A 14242-nucleotide genomic window follows, 5' to 3' on the forward strand; every position below is an offset into this window, starting at 1 on the left:
TAGTGACTACTGTACTCCTAATTCATGGTCCATTTTCCTGAATACTTATGGGAGAGCCCGCCGTTTAGGTACAAGACCAGAGCCTTCAGTACAGCAGAGTGCACTTCCAATTTAAATTTGACAGGGAGGCAGGTTGACTCTGCCTTACGCTCCATCTCCTCAGTCCCTTCACCCAAGGAGGTAACTGGAGGACTAACTACATTGTAGGGAGATGGAGAGCGGGTGTATAGAACAAAGGGGAGTATGCACTAGGAGTACAGGGAGGGAGCCTGGTAGAGCAAGTGCAGGTTAGTGGGTTGGGGGGGATCATGGGAGGCCGAGTTGCTGGGATTGACTGCTTGAGGAGGGCTTGGTGCCCTGTATGAATCTGAAGGAACCAGGCAGCCAGTAAAAAATGCAGCAGAGGGGGACATTAGCAGGGGAGGGGGAGAGGGAAGGAAGAAGAGAAAAGGAGGGTCTTTTGAAGCTTCTGGAACTTAAGGAAACCGGCTCAAGTCTGAGAGGGGCAGAGAGGCCATTCCAGAGGGAGTCTCCTGCAGAAGAGAGATCTACCCCCCACTTTCTGCTTGGAAAAACGTCTGATCTTCAGAGAGTTGGAGATAGAAGACCGAAGGGCTCTAGTAGGGAGGTATTTAGGGAGAGAGAGAGTTGGATGTAGCGGGGTCTCAGGGCCCAGAAAGCCTTGTAGATGATGCAGAGGGTCTTAAACTTGATCCTCACAACAACTAGGAGCCAGTGTAGAGATTATAGTGCTGGAGAGATGCCAACCCTGGGCTTGAGGCCAAGGTTAAGTCTTGCAGTCCTATTCTGGATTAGCTGAAGGGGCGAAGGGAGCATTTAGGCAGATTGAGGAAGAGGCTGTTGCGGTAGTCCAGCCTAGAGACGACCAGAGCTCTGGAGACATTGAGTTTCTGGGAGAAGGTGGGGAAAAGGCGAAAGCCTCTGAAGGGGTGCAGCTGAAAGTGGGCCTTCTTTGAAAGGTGTGTGAGGAGAGAAGGAGAGGGAGGAGTCGAACATGATACCACGGTTGTTTGCCTCACAAGCAGGTGAGAGGAGGGGGCCCGTGGAGGGCGGCCAGAGAGTAGGAGGGAGCTGGGGTCCCAATAAGAAGGATATCAGTCTTACTAGCATTAAGGCACAGATCGTTAGCAGCACACCATGGCTGAATAGCTGAATAGCAGTCAAACAGTCGGGAATGAGAGAGGAAGAAGAGGAGGCAGCAAAGGGAATGTTGAAGGAGAGCTGCGTGTCATCCGCATAACACTGAATGTGAGGAGAAAAGGCAGAGATCAATTGTCTAGAGGGGCAAGGTAGATGTTGAAGAGCCACAGAGAGAGGATCGAGCCCCGAGGGACGCCCAGGTGGAGAGTGTGATGGAGGAGAGGGCCCAGTTGAACCTGGGATGGTCGGTCAGAGTGGAAGGAGATCAACCAGTCCAGTACTAGGTCCATGATGCTAAGGCTATCACAGAGCTGATTTAAAAGGGTGGCATGATTGACCGTATCAAAGGCAGAGGAAAGGTCAAGAAGGATAAGAATGGAAGGAGGTTTGGAATCGAGATTTGAGATCACGTCTTCATGATGGCTGTGGAGACAACCAACAGAATCAGTGTGGCGGATCAGCTGGGCGATGATCAGGTTCACCAAGAGTTTTCCCAAGAAGGGGGTAATGGAGGCCGGTAGTTAGCCGGGCAGGAGGGGACGGCAGAAGGCTTTTTGAGAAGAGGGTGCACAAGGGAGTGCTTGCGGAGTAGCGGGAAGGATCCAGTGGCAAAGGAGGGATTGCAGAAATCAGCCAAGGCTGGATCAAGGGAGCCAATGTCCTTGATAGTTCTGTAAGAGCAGGCGAGTACCTGTTTGGACGAGACTTTCATAGAGCTGACTGGTCTAGATACCTCATCCGGTGATATGGGCGAGACCGAGTAGAGTAGGAAGGAAGGGGAGAGGAGGGCCAAGGGATGCCTGACAGCGTTGAGTGAGAAGGGAGGGGTGTGGAGGAGAGTGAGGAGTTTTGGTTATGAAGTGAGAGGCCAGTACAGGGAAGAGTGTCAGGGATGGCATTAGAGAAGTGGAGTATGCAGTAGGATTGGCGAGTTCCTTGCAGATTTTGAACAGCTCGGTCGTAGTGTTAGTGGCCCCAGCGATGCAGGCTTGGCTATAGGCCTTCTTTGAGCAGATGGAGAGTCTCTATTGCCTTTGGAGCTGGCGGCAGGCCAGTCTGTCAGAGGATGTGCTTGAAGCCTGTCACTTCTGCTCAGCAGCTCTGCAGTTGTATTTCAGAGAGGCTTGGTCGCAATCATAGCAGGTGTTGCGCTTGAAGGCAGGCTTTATGCGGATCCTCATGACAGTGACAGACTGCCTGGAAGAAGCGTGGGCGTAGCTGTCAGCAATGGGCAGGCCTGGATTGGAGACCAGGAGATCTTTCTTGAACCTTTTCCTTGCAGGCATCGAAAAGAGAGATAGAATATGTGATAGAGTAGCAGTTAGAGAAGATAGGGGAGATGGAAAGCACCATGGAGGGTGAGAGCAGAGATGGAAGGGGGAGAAAGAGAGGGAGGCAGAAACTGCATAATGAACTAACCAGGCAGCCTAGCAGCAAGCCAGACACAGGCATTCAAGACACACTCTACAGAGGGCCTGGTAGAAACCCTGGCCCCCCTCAAAGCCATATTGATACAGATGACAGCATCCATCCTCAAGACCATCCCTGCAGAATCTCTCCTTGCTATATATAGATCATCAACAGCTCCCTAACTCAAGGCAACTTCTCATCGACCCTAAAGACAGGACAGATCCTCCCTGTACTAAAGAAGCCCACTCTGGAACCCTACAAACTAGATAACTATTGTCCCATTACCCATCACCCATCTTCCCTTCCTAGGTAAGATCATCGAGAAAGCAGTAGCCATGCAACTGCAGCAACACATCGACACCAACCATCTCCTCCAAACTTACCAATCCAAATTCAGACCCACATACAGCACAGAGTCGGCAACCATACAGGTTGTGAATGACGCCCGCAACATCCTTAACAGCAGCCACCCTTGCTTCCTCGGTCTACTCGACCTCTCAGACGATTTTGACACAGTGTACCACCAGGTGTTCACGGACACTCTACATCGGACAATCAACATCAGCGCATGGGGATCAGCAGCCTTGTCCTAGGCTGGTTCAAGTCTTTTTTTTTTGTACGTGTTTATTTTAAACCAGTGCACATATAATAATGATACAAGTAAATTGAAAACATATCACAAGTCTTATTTCGCCAACCACCAGCAGTTTGTTCAGATGGATTCCTCTACAAAGATGGCCTATGCTAACCGACAGCTGCAGAGTCCCACAAGGTTCCATCCTCTACCCAGTGATCTTTAATCTATATATGGAGCCGCTGGGAGCCCTCCTAGCCACACACAACATCCACATCCACCAATACTCCGATGACACACAGCTATACTTCAATTTCGACTCCATCAAGAACATCCACAGACTCAAAACCTGCCTCTCGCTGATGCAGTTATGAATGTCCAGTGCATACTTGAAGCTCAACCCCTCCAAGACCGAATTCCAACTCCTCATCAACAACACCGAACATCCAGATATACAGACCTGCCTATCAAGCATGAACCTTGAGGGCTTTACACCCGAGCTCACCTCCTGCGCCAAGTCCCTCGGGTTCCACATCAACAAACATCTTCATGACACACATAGCTAAGTAAACTCAGGCATCCTTCTATCAACTCTCCCTCCTGTGGAAAGTCAAGCCATTCCTCCCTCCGTACATCTTTAGATCCACTGTTCAAACACTGGCCCTATCCCACCTGGATGTGGGCAATGCCCTCCTCGAAGGCCTCCCGTCCGCCCTTGTGCCCCTGTAGTTTCCTACATGTGGCTGCATGCCTCATCAAGGGTAAATGCAAATATGACCAAATCACCGGGCCCTAATCGACCTTCACTGGCTGCCACTGCACACACAAATCACCTTCAAGTCTTGCTGGATCATCTATAAGGCAGTAACCCTCAAGTCACCCAGCTACATCACAGAGAAAATCTCCGGAGGACAGCGCACCACCAGAAGCCAGAACACATGCAGACTTGAAATCCTCTGTTGAAAAAAGGAAAGAACCAGAAAACAAGCCTTCTCGTCTATGCGCCAAGACTTTGGAACCTCCTCCCTATCAGCATCATACTCGTCCCCACGCTCCTACAATTCAGAAAAGAACTAAAGACACACCTCTTCAAGGAGTTTCTCCTCCTCAAGACCTAGTCCATCATGCCACCCCCCACACCACCTGACTCGCTAGATGCCGTCCGCAACCCTCCTCCCCGCCACCCTGTACAGCTGTACTCCTCTGTGCCCCTTTTTCCTACCCCCGCTGTATTCCTGTTGTGTTACCTCTGAAAAGCGCCCTGTTATGCATCTGTACTGTTGTATACACCTGTAAAGCGCTCTGCTGTGTATCTGTATTGTTGTATACCTCTGCTAAGCGCTCTGTTGCTTCTCAAAGCTAGGAACGCGCGCTCAATAAATGCTATAATAATGAATTAAAGTTAAATTAAAGTTACTCACTATAGTGACTAGAGTACTCATTGTCCTTAGTCCCCTTTCCTCAATACTTCTGGGTGTCAACCAACATGGAGACCGTACTGGAACCTTTGGCTGTGAAAAATTGAGCTTTTCCTTTACATTTTGTAACACATCAGATGCTTTAATACCTAGCTACACTGAATATTTGTTTTTTTAATCTCCATTTATTCAAATTTTCTGCAATGTTAACGTTATAACAATGCTGTGAATATCCCCTCATCCCCCCTCCCTCCTCCATCTCCCAAAAACCCCACAAAATTAGGTGCAAATACATTATGTTAAACGTACAATTATAAGCAGAAACTCGGTCAAGCGTAAATTGAGACATGATAGGAAGGGTGTGCCGGGTATTTTACCATACGTAGGGGTTGGTGGTCTTCCACAGTTTCCGGATCAGCAGATCCCATCGGACCAGCCATATTGCGTCACACTGAGGAGAGATCATCTTTCATATGGTTATATGCTCGGAATGGGACCCAATAGTACGCTGGCATTGATCCTAATGGTATGGTGGAGAGATAATACATTTCCCTGCTTTCACAAATCTTCAGTCTATGCATCCACTCGTTCACCGTGGGTGCTCTTGTCCTTTTCCATGTGTTAGTTATTAGTACTCTAGCTACCACAGATTCCATATCCAGTAGTTTCCTGTCTGCTTTACCTGGAAGTACAAATAGTGCCAGCAGCCACGCCACCGGCGAGTCACGTGGGAAGTCTGCGATCATTTTACTCATGGTTTCGTACACTCCTTTCCAGAAAGTCTGCATAGTTCCATGTCTTTTCCTTGAAAAATGTAAATCCAGGGCTTGTTTCATCAAATTTTTTTGGGGAAAAAAGTTTAATCGAATTTACATACATAAAATGAAGAGTTAATACATCGAAACCCTTTTACCGAAAAGAGTTTTGATATATAAACACTTTTCATTTTTTTAATGTGAAATCGGTGAAACATGCATAACGTCCAGTACTGAAGTCGGTTGCAAAAAGTAACAATCTAGTTCAGCACTGGACAGCTCCCTCTAACTTGTGTAGTGTCATCGAGTCAACTGGAGACTTATTTTTTAATGGGGGGGTCCCCCACCCCCAAACTCCCAATAAAATAAAAGTCTCCAGTTCTGAAATGACTCGCTTATACTACACAATGCAGAGGGAGCTGTCTAGTGCCGAATTAGGATTCCATACAGTTACAATGTACTTCAGCACTGGACAGCTCCCTTTGCCTTGTGTAGTATTAGCGAGTAATTTCCAGAACTGGAGTAATTTAAAAAAAATGTAAACCCTGTGTTCAAAATGTAACCCTTTCTCCCACCCAAAAATACATACATTAAAAAAAAAAAAAGAATGTTCATTGAAAGATCTTTTCAATGAATAGGTCTTTCAATGAACATTTTTCGATGAAAGGCTTTCGATGAAAAGACTATATACCAGTCTGTATGTGGCCACAGTACCATACCAGATGCATATAATCTGCTGGGTCAGGTTTACGCCGTGAACATTTGTGAAGTTGTGTGGCGAGTGGTAAGTCTGATGTAGAATCTTAAATTGTGTTAGTCGGGAACCGGGTGTTCATGGATATTGTTCGGGTCATGTTACAAATCAGATGCCACTGGGCATCCGACGGGGGTGTGTCTTGCGTCCTATCCCATCTGGACCTGTACAGAACCGGGAGGGGGGGGTGGCTGCAGTGATTTAATACGTTTGTGGTTTTGACACCAAGTTGATGAGTTTGGGGGTGGAGGGGCGGTTGTCACAAAATGGGCCAAGGGGGAGGGACTCAGTGCCATCTCACAGACCTCAGAGTGTTTCCTTCAATCTAAAGTAAAGCAGCAGGGTCACAGCATTACAGGTGCCCCAGCACTTCAAGGTGTCCCATTATATGAATCTATTGTTCTGTACTGTGTCCCCCAAACTGTGGAGGTCCAGTTTCTGTAATTGTGTCTTAAAGATCCCCTTGTGATTGAGAGGTACCCAGTGTATTGAGTACAGGGCGAATGCAGCATGGCAGTGTCTCTTTACATCAGATCTGCCGACTGTGAGACACAGTCGGGGAATGAGTAAATATAAGGAAGACTCATCAGGACGGATTTGGGTCCTGATATTAAGCTGAAACCTTGCTTGCCCTGCTCGACGGCCCTGGACTTTGAAGTAAGAAAGACCTTCACAGTGATGCATCCTATTAGCTATTAAAATTCAAGAAGCCAGGGGAGTGGATCAATTGGAAGGGCGGAGAATCCGCGTCAACCGGAAAACACACCAGGCTGAAACAAAAGGGGCAAAGATCAGTAATGACCCTTCAGATACAGCAGGAATTACCCCAATCGTGCAGAACTAACCTGATGGTAACTGTATCCAACTTCCTGGGTGATGGTACTATGCCTCCTTCCCGACTTCTCCTAGGAAGGCAACTGGAAAGCAGGATTTAGGGGATGTCAACCAACCACCCCTCCCCTTCCCTTCCTTTCAGCCCTAATCAAGGCAATTCCCCACGGCCAGCATCCCTTACTGTAAGGAAGTCTTGATGGAGGAATATCCACAGGTGGAGTTGTGCACGGTAACAGGGAGGAAGGGGATGGTTATTAGGGAACTAAGAACCGTGCGGCACAAGGGACACGCTAGTGTTGGTGCACACACGGGATAGCACAGCAGAGCATACAATTGTCCAGTGCACTTGTAAACCAAAGGGAATGGAAAGAGAATAAGAAGAAGGAGGTAATCAGCAGGCATAAGGACCCTTGGATGGTTCAGGAGTGTTATTAGCAGAACGCTGTATGAAGCAGCGCTCTGGTAGCGTTCAGGATCTCTTACCAGGTTGTAGCCGTGGAGCAGCAGCTGAAAACAGGAGTCTGGGGGTGTTCTGATTCAGCAATATGAGGGCCGAGCAGCAGCAGATCAGAATCTGTATACAATCCGGAATTCAGCCGAGGTCGGTAACGTGCAGACAAGTTATTAGCAGAACAGAAAAGAGTAAGCAAATCCGATATTAAGGCCGAGGTCGGTAACTTGGGTAATCAGGATACAAGGACAAAGGCAGGCAAAGAATCTGTGAGCAGAAATAGTTGGCAACGGGAAAACACAAAACAGCCAGTTGACGTGGAACACAGGAAATAACTTTGGGTCACAATCACTAATCAGAAGCACTGTGTTCGGAGTATGAACGGTTTAAATAACCCAACTTACGCGGCTCTACCGGGATGCACCGCGCTTCATGACACATGATCGGGACAGGGTAGCGCTGCATGCTGGCAAAGCACAACGTCGCCATGGCAACGTTCCATGCCACTTCCAGCTAGTAAAGAAGAGTCTTTCAGCCGTTCTCCGGGCAGTACGAAAGCATTGATTATGTGCACTGATAGGGGGCACGGCACTAACGGGCACTTGGAAACCAGCAGGTATGACACAGACAACCTGGTTACATGGCCAACGAGTCACATCAATAGGTTACATCTCCCCTTTGGGTATGCGTTTGGGGGCTCACACAACATACCTTTCAGGTCATCGGGCCAAGCTATAGCTCTTTCTAGTTTAGAATGTGGTAAGTCCATCGAGGGATGCCACCACCAGATGGCATATTGCATCTGGGCAGTGAGAAAGTAAGCGAACAGGTCTGGGTAGTCCAGGCGGCTGGCAGAATAGGGTAATGTCAAGGTGTCTAGCGCGATTTGCGCTCGGCCTCCTGCCCACACCGACTTGGATAGAAGCGACCTTGTCCACCTCCAGTAGCGGGGGGTGGGGGAGGGTTAAAGGGACATTGTTAAATATATAAAGCATTTTCGAGACCACTACCATTTTGGCCAAGGCTAGTTGTGCTGCCAGATAGTCCATGACCGCCAGATAGTTTTCCTCAAAGAGCTTGGTTGGGGAAGTGGAGAGTATGATACCTAGGTACCTCATGCCCCCTGAACACCAGTGGAATTCTGAACCAATGTCTGTGGGTTGTGCTGTCTGAGTCAGCGGCATGATTTCAGACTTGGACCAGTTGATACGCAACCCAGAGAACTCACCAAATAAGGATATTTCCTGCACCAGGGGTTGTAGGTTTTGCTTGGGGTTCTTAAAGTACAATAGCATGTCGTCTGCATGTAGTGAGATTTTGGAAATGTGTGAGTGGATCTTTACTCCCCTGTGTAAGTAATACTCCTGAATAGCACAAGCCAAAGGTTCGACCGTCAGGGCAAATAGAATGGGGGATAAGGGGTATCCTTGTCTCGTGCCTGTGGATGGGAGAATATTTTTGGAGATTAGTTGATTTGCCAATATCATGGCCTGGGGGCTGTATATAGTAGCTGAATCCATTGGATATAGTAGAGGCCAAGTCCAGATCTATACAGAACCTCAAACAGGAAGGGCCACTCGACCGAGTCGAAGGCCTTCTCTGCATCAAGAGCTGCCACTACGATAGGAACGTCCTCTTTGACATTATGTAACACAGAGAAGAGTCATCAGAGGTTATTCTGTGTGGATTTCCCCGAGATAAACCCTGCCTGATCTGGAAGAGCCAGGCTAGGATTTTATTATCCGTATTTATGAGAGACAGGGGGCTATATGACGTGCAGTATCAGGGTCTTTGTTTGGTTTGAGTAAAAGTGTAACCACTGCTGTCCTGGTGGACTCGGTAAATAGTCCAGCAGACAAGGAGAATTCATACATGCAACATAGATGTGGGGCAAAGATATTGGCATATTCTTTGTAGAATTCTGCAGAGATGCCGTCTTGGCCGGGTGCTTTGCCGTTTGGGAGGTCACAAATGACCGCCGTGGGTGGTGAATTTAACAGGTCCGCAGCGGAGGGGTCCAGCCAGCCCAGGGCTACCCAGTCGAGGTACAACTAGATTTCCTCAGGTGAGCATTTTAGCGGGGATGAGTACAATATATTCTAATACTCCCGAAATAGCCTATTGATGACTTTGGAGTTGCGCACTGGGTTACCGTTCGGGTAGGCAATCTCCAATATCCTGACCTGTTCCCTATCTTTACGGATTGCCCAGGCTAAGCTACGGCTGGGCCTACCGCCCTCAGCATATTTGGTTGCCAGGATAGGGTCCTCTAGATATCTGTCCTATCTATCTGAAATTACAAGGTGTGCCCGTCTGTTGTCAGTTAGTGTCTTTTCAACCTGTGGTTCCCCTCCCAGAATCTGTTTACCTTCCAGGTATTTGATTTCTACTTCTAGACAACGTAAGGCTGTTCTTAGGGACTTGAGAACACCCCCTCTCTGGAGAAACAGTAGCCTCTTATAACCACTTTGAAGGCTTCCCAAACCGTTCAGTAGTCAGGCACGAGTCAGCGTTGGTGAGGAAATATTCAAGAATATCTTCCTGGATACCTGCCCGAAATACTGCATCTTGAAGGGCGTGGAGGCGAAAGCGCCATTGAGGGGGGTTGCGGTGTCATGGATGGAGATGGGAGGCCAGTACCGGAGAGTGGTGGGAGAGTGTCCTTGGGAGCCTTTTAGTGAATTGTGTCGCTCCGGCTAGGGGGATCGTCAACATGAAGTCAATTCTGGAAGCGCTACCAAGGGCGCATGAATAGAACAAGAATTCCCTTGTGTCTGGGTGCATAGGTCTCCAAATATCTACCAGTTCGTGTGAATCAACTCTATCGTTTCATGTAGTGGCAGCTTTAGGTAGCATGGTTTGTGTTGTTGATGACCGTTCTAAATCTAGGGACAGTGCCACATTAAAATCACCCGCCCATATCACTTCATATGTGGGGAATTTGTGAAGCAAGGCTGCACAGTTCTGGAAAAATTCAAGTGAGTCGACATTAGGAGCATAAATATTAATAAACAGTATTTACAATCCTAGGCATTGGACTGCTAGAAATACATAGCGGCCCTCGGAATCACTTATTAATTCATGTAAGCGGAATGTCAAGGATTGATGTATATAGATTACCTCTCCATGAGACTGTGATGAAAAGGGGATCCATATCTATGTACACCCCATCCTTTAGCTAGTGGAAGTGTGCCATCTTTTGGGATGTGCATTTCTTGTAGATATTACACGTTCACTTTATGCGATTTACCTTGGTTAATCACCATTCAGGATTTTTTATTATTGGTCACCCCCCTGATATTCCGTCAAAATATTTAATGACTCACCCACCATGGACCTGGACATGCTGATAGAAAAGCAGAGTGCCCCTGCGCTGCAAGCTTATCCCGCATCACTTTGTACTCAGAGTCTGGGTGGACTGTTACCATGTGATTCTGCAGTAAGACATTATTCACTTCAACCCCCATCCACGCCAGAAACCCCAACATACCGTCATACTACCCCCCCAAAAAAGTCAAACCCATTGTACCTCCCTCTTGTGGAGTTTAGGCTCTCAAGAGGGGAGTACGCACTGACAAGGTCACAAAACGCCCGTTAACCAGACAAAGAGGTCTGCAATGGTGTGATTTCTTGGCCTACTGGGATATTTTTTTTATTGCCTTTCAGGCTAAGGGACACATCATCACATGGCAGCGTGACTATAAGAACTCTTGTATTGATTATTTTGCTGTCTTTAGGAATCTAATGCAAGACTGTAGTGAAACTACACTTAGCCCTTTTGATTTAAGTGACCATGCAATTCTAAAATTAACAATAGAAGCTATGAGCTTACAAATGAAAAGTGATGACACACAATCCTTATTACTTTAATATCGTCCGGGTATGTCCCTAAGGTGGAGCGTCTATATATGCGATAAGTTGAACTCACTGATTGACTTAGAATTACAGTCAACCTTGCAGGAAATATCATTGAATACTCCCCTACAGCTGAGAATAAACCACATGTCTAGGCTAACACGCACTGCAATTGAAAAAATGGCAAAGTTCCAACAGGCCATAAACCAAACACAGCATGTGCATCCTCATAGTAACATAACTAAACTTGCTAAAGCAAATTAAAATGCTAAGACATCTCAAAATGTGCCCTTTAACTGAAGAGGAATTTCAAACACGTAAGAAAATGATCTGTAATCCTTATGGAAATGTATGCAAAAATTACAGAATATATCTTCATCACACTACCAATCAGGGGATGTTTCGCAACTTATGTCGCAATGATAGGCGCTCCACCTGGGCTCTGGTACGTTCAAAGGAACAGTCAACCACTATAAATCAGACATCGAACATCACTGCAGACGTGTGCACCCAATTTTTGGGGAAAAATTTGCTCTGCCTCAGAGATTTGGTAATTCCCTTGCTAAATTTACGACCATGGCCTATATTAACTTTGCTGGTTGGTCGATAGAAGAAATGACCATAGCCATTGGGGTACTGAAAAACTCCAAAGCCCCCAGACCTGACTCTATCCCACCCTGTGTACTCAAGAGAAATCCTTCTTTATAGGCTGTTTTGTTAAAAAAATCAAATTGACCATATCTTACAAACTGCATCTATTCCTCTGTCATGGTTGCAATCAATTGTGGTTCAGATTTTCAAAAAGGGCATAAAGACGGACCCAGCAACTTTTAGGCCTATTGCCTTAATTGATGCAGGAGCAAAGGTTTTGGCAATCTTGTTGCTTCAGGATCTTCACAATCATATTCGATCACACGATAGCTCATCGAGATTCCAAATTGGGTTTCGTGCTCAACTCGGAACTGCGCTAAACGCATCGATTGTGGTTCACTTGCTTTTAAAAACAAAAATTCTCAACTCAGGCCTGATCTATATGGCATCAGTCGATCTGTCGGCTGCATTTGACTGTGATCCGTGGAATACTCTGGACAAAGTTAGAACGCCTGGGGGTACCTCTACATCTCATTGCCCTGATAGCAAAACTGCACCATAACACCTCCTACTTGGTAAGGATAAACACATCAGGAGCAACAAGCTTGCCAATTTTCACAGAGGTGGGGGTTAAACAGGGTTGTAATTTGGCGACGACCATGTTTAACCTATACCTCTGTGAGAATGATGACATTTGGGAAAAGGAGATTTCTTACCCCGCAAGGCTGGGCCACCTAAAAATCCAATGGCTCGCCTTTCTGGATGACGTTTTAATTTTTGATCGTACACCTTTTGGACTGCAAAGAAAGCTCAACATATTTGCAGATTATTTGCATAATCACAATCTACAGTGCAATGTTCAAAAATCAAGGATATTTACTTTTCAGAAGTTGAAGCATACAACTAGATCCACATTATGGACCATCAACCGCATAGCTATCGCAAAGGCAGTGACCCTGAAATATCTAGGATATGATATAACTGACTCAAACTCTATCAATGTGGAAGAATGGGCTGAATAACAAGGTCACCGCATTGGCCACCCAAATGCGGATTGTTTATGCAAAGTTCTGTAAATTCTCAATGGTGTCATTATTCAAATTCTACACGCTTCAAGTGGAAGCGATAATTTTGTATGGACTGGATATGTGTCTTTTAAACATTGACAGTGTTCTCGACCAGATTCAGGGTGCACTCTGGAAGTCCACTCTGCGCCTGGCCCAGTCACTGCCTAATGATGTACTCCGCCAGGAATTGGGACTAATGGCATTGTCAACCAGATTTCACTTGCGGCACTTGACCAACTTATCAAAGATGTTATATCCAGCTCCAAACTCATATCAAGATTTTCGACAAATGATCATTGAGAGAAACCCACCATCAGTAGCAAATTTTATGATTCCTTAAGCAAACTGTTGGAAGAATGCGCGCTCTGCTCAGATGATCTGGAGTATCGGCTCCTACATGTTACGAAACGGGTATTTGAAAATGACTGGGTAAGAACCTTAGAACTGATGGGTACAAAGAAACTGTTCACGGAAGCTGATTTATTTTCATCTAAGAGGATACCTCGTCGTATGTATTTAATGAAATTTCCCTGTTCGTCGTTGAGGGATATTTACTTACGATTCAAGTTAAATTAGTTATACACCTTAGAAAGAACCATGAAATGGGGGAACTCATCGGATACTGAGGGAAACATGCAATGCCGTTTTTGCCATAACTCAGCGCAGAATGAAAAAATAAAACATTTTGTAATTTATTGTCACTACTTCGAGAACAGGCGGATTGCTCTCTTGGGCTGGGACTCAAGTGGATTAACATTGTCTGCGAGGGAATGGTGCTGGCACTCATTCATGTGGGGATACTCTACCAAGACAGTTTTGTCCCTAGCAAAATTTCTGACAGAGCTATGTGTTGAGCTAGAACGCAGGCGCGCTAATTACCAAAGGTGATGGTCTGTGTCTGCAAACAATCTAAACACACCTGACGAATGAATTGTAAAATGTAAACTTTCGTGATCGATACATGTGAGTCCACATGATAGTCCACTTTTGGACCAGCAAATTTAATGTGTGCTGGTAACACATTTTTGACAAATGTCGCTTAAAACAGAATACAAAAAACTAATAAGAAAATTGCATTGATGTTAAATGGTGATGCTTATTTAATTATTTTAGTACCAACAATAACCTTCATTAAGTGACTGTTTTTTCTTTTAGATGATAGGTAAATGTGGAAAAGTATCAATGTTGTAAAAGTTTGTTGAACTAAAAACGACTTATTAAATGAAAAAATAAATTTAAAAAACAAGGCACAGTGACTCCGTCAACGAGGTGCTGTTCGTGGCTCCTTAGCTCAAGGGCCCAGCAGCATTGTTATTGTCGTCTCAACGTGGATCCTAGTGGCCCTTACCAGGGACTGAAGATATAACAAAGG

General features: G+C 46.0%; 1 protein-coding gene across 6 annotated transcripts in view; it reads right to left on the reverse strand.

Moving 5' to 3' along the window:
* The window catches only part of ZNF618 (zinc finger protein 618), a 2057359-nt gene that overhangs the window by 355911 nt on the left and 1687206 nt on the right, over window positions 1-14242 (reverse strand). The gene's annotated exons all lie outside the window — the stretch shown is intronic.

Source organism: Ambystoma mexicanum, chromosome 8 (genome assembly GCF_040938575.1).
Source record: "Ambystoma mexicanum isolate Mex_15411 chromosome 8, UKY_AmexF1_1, whole genome shotgun sequence".
Lineage (NCBI taxonomy): Eukaryota > Metazoa > Chordata > Amphibia > Caudata > Ambystomatidae > Ambystoma > Ambystoma mexicanum.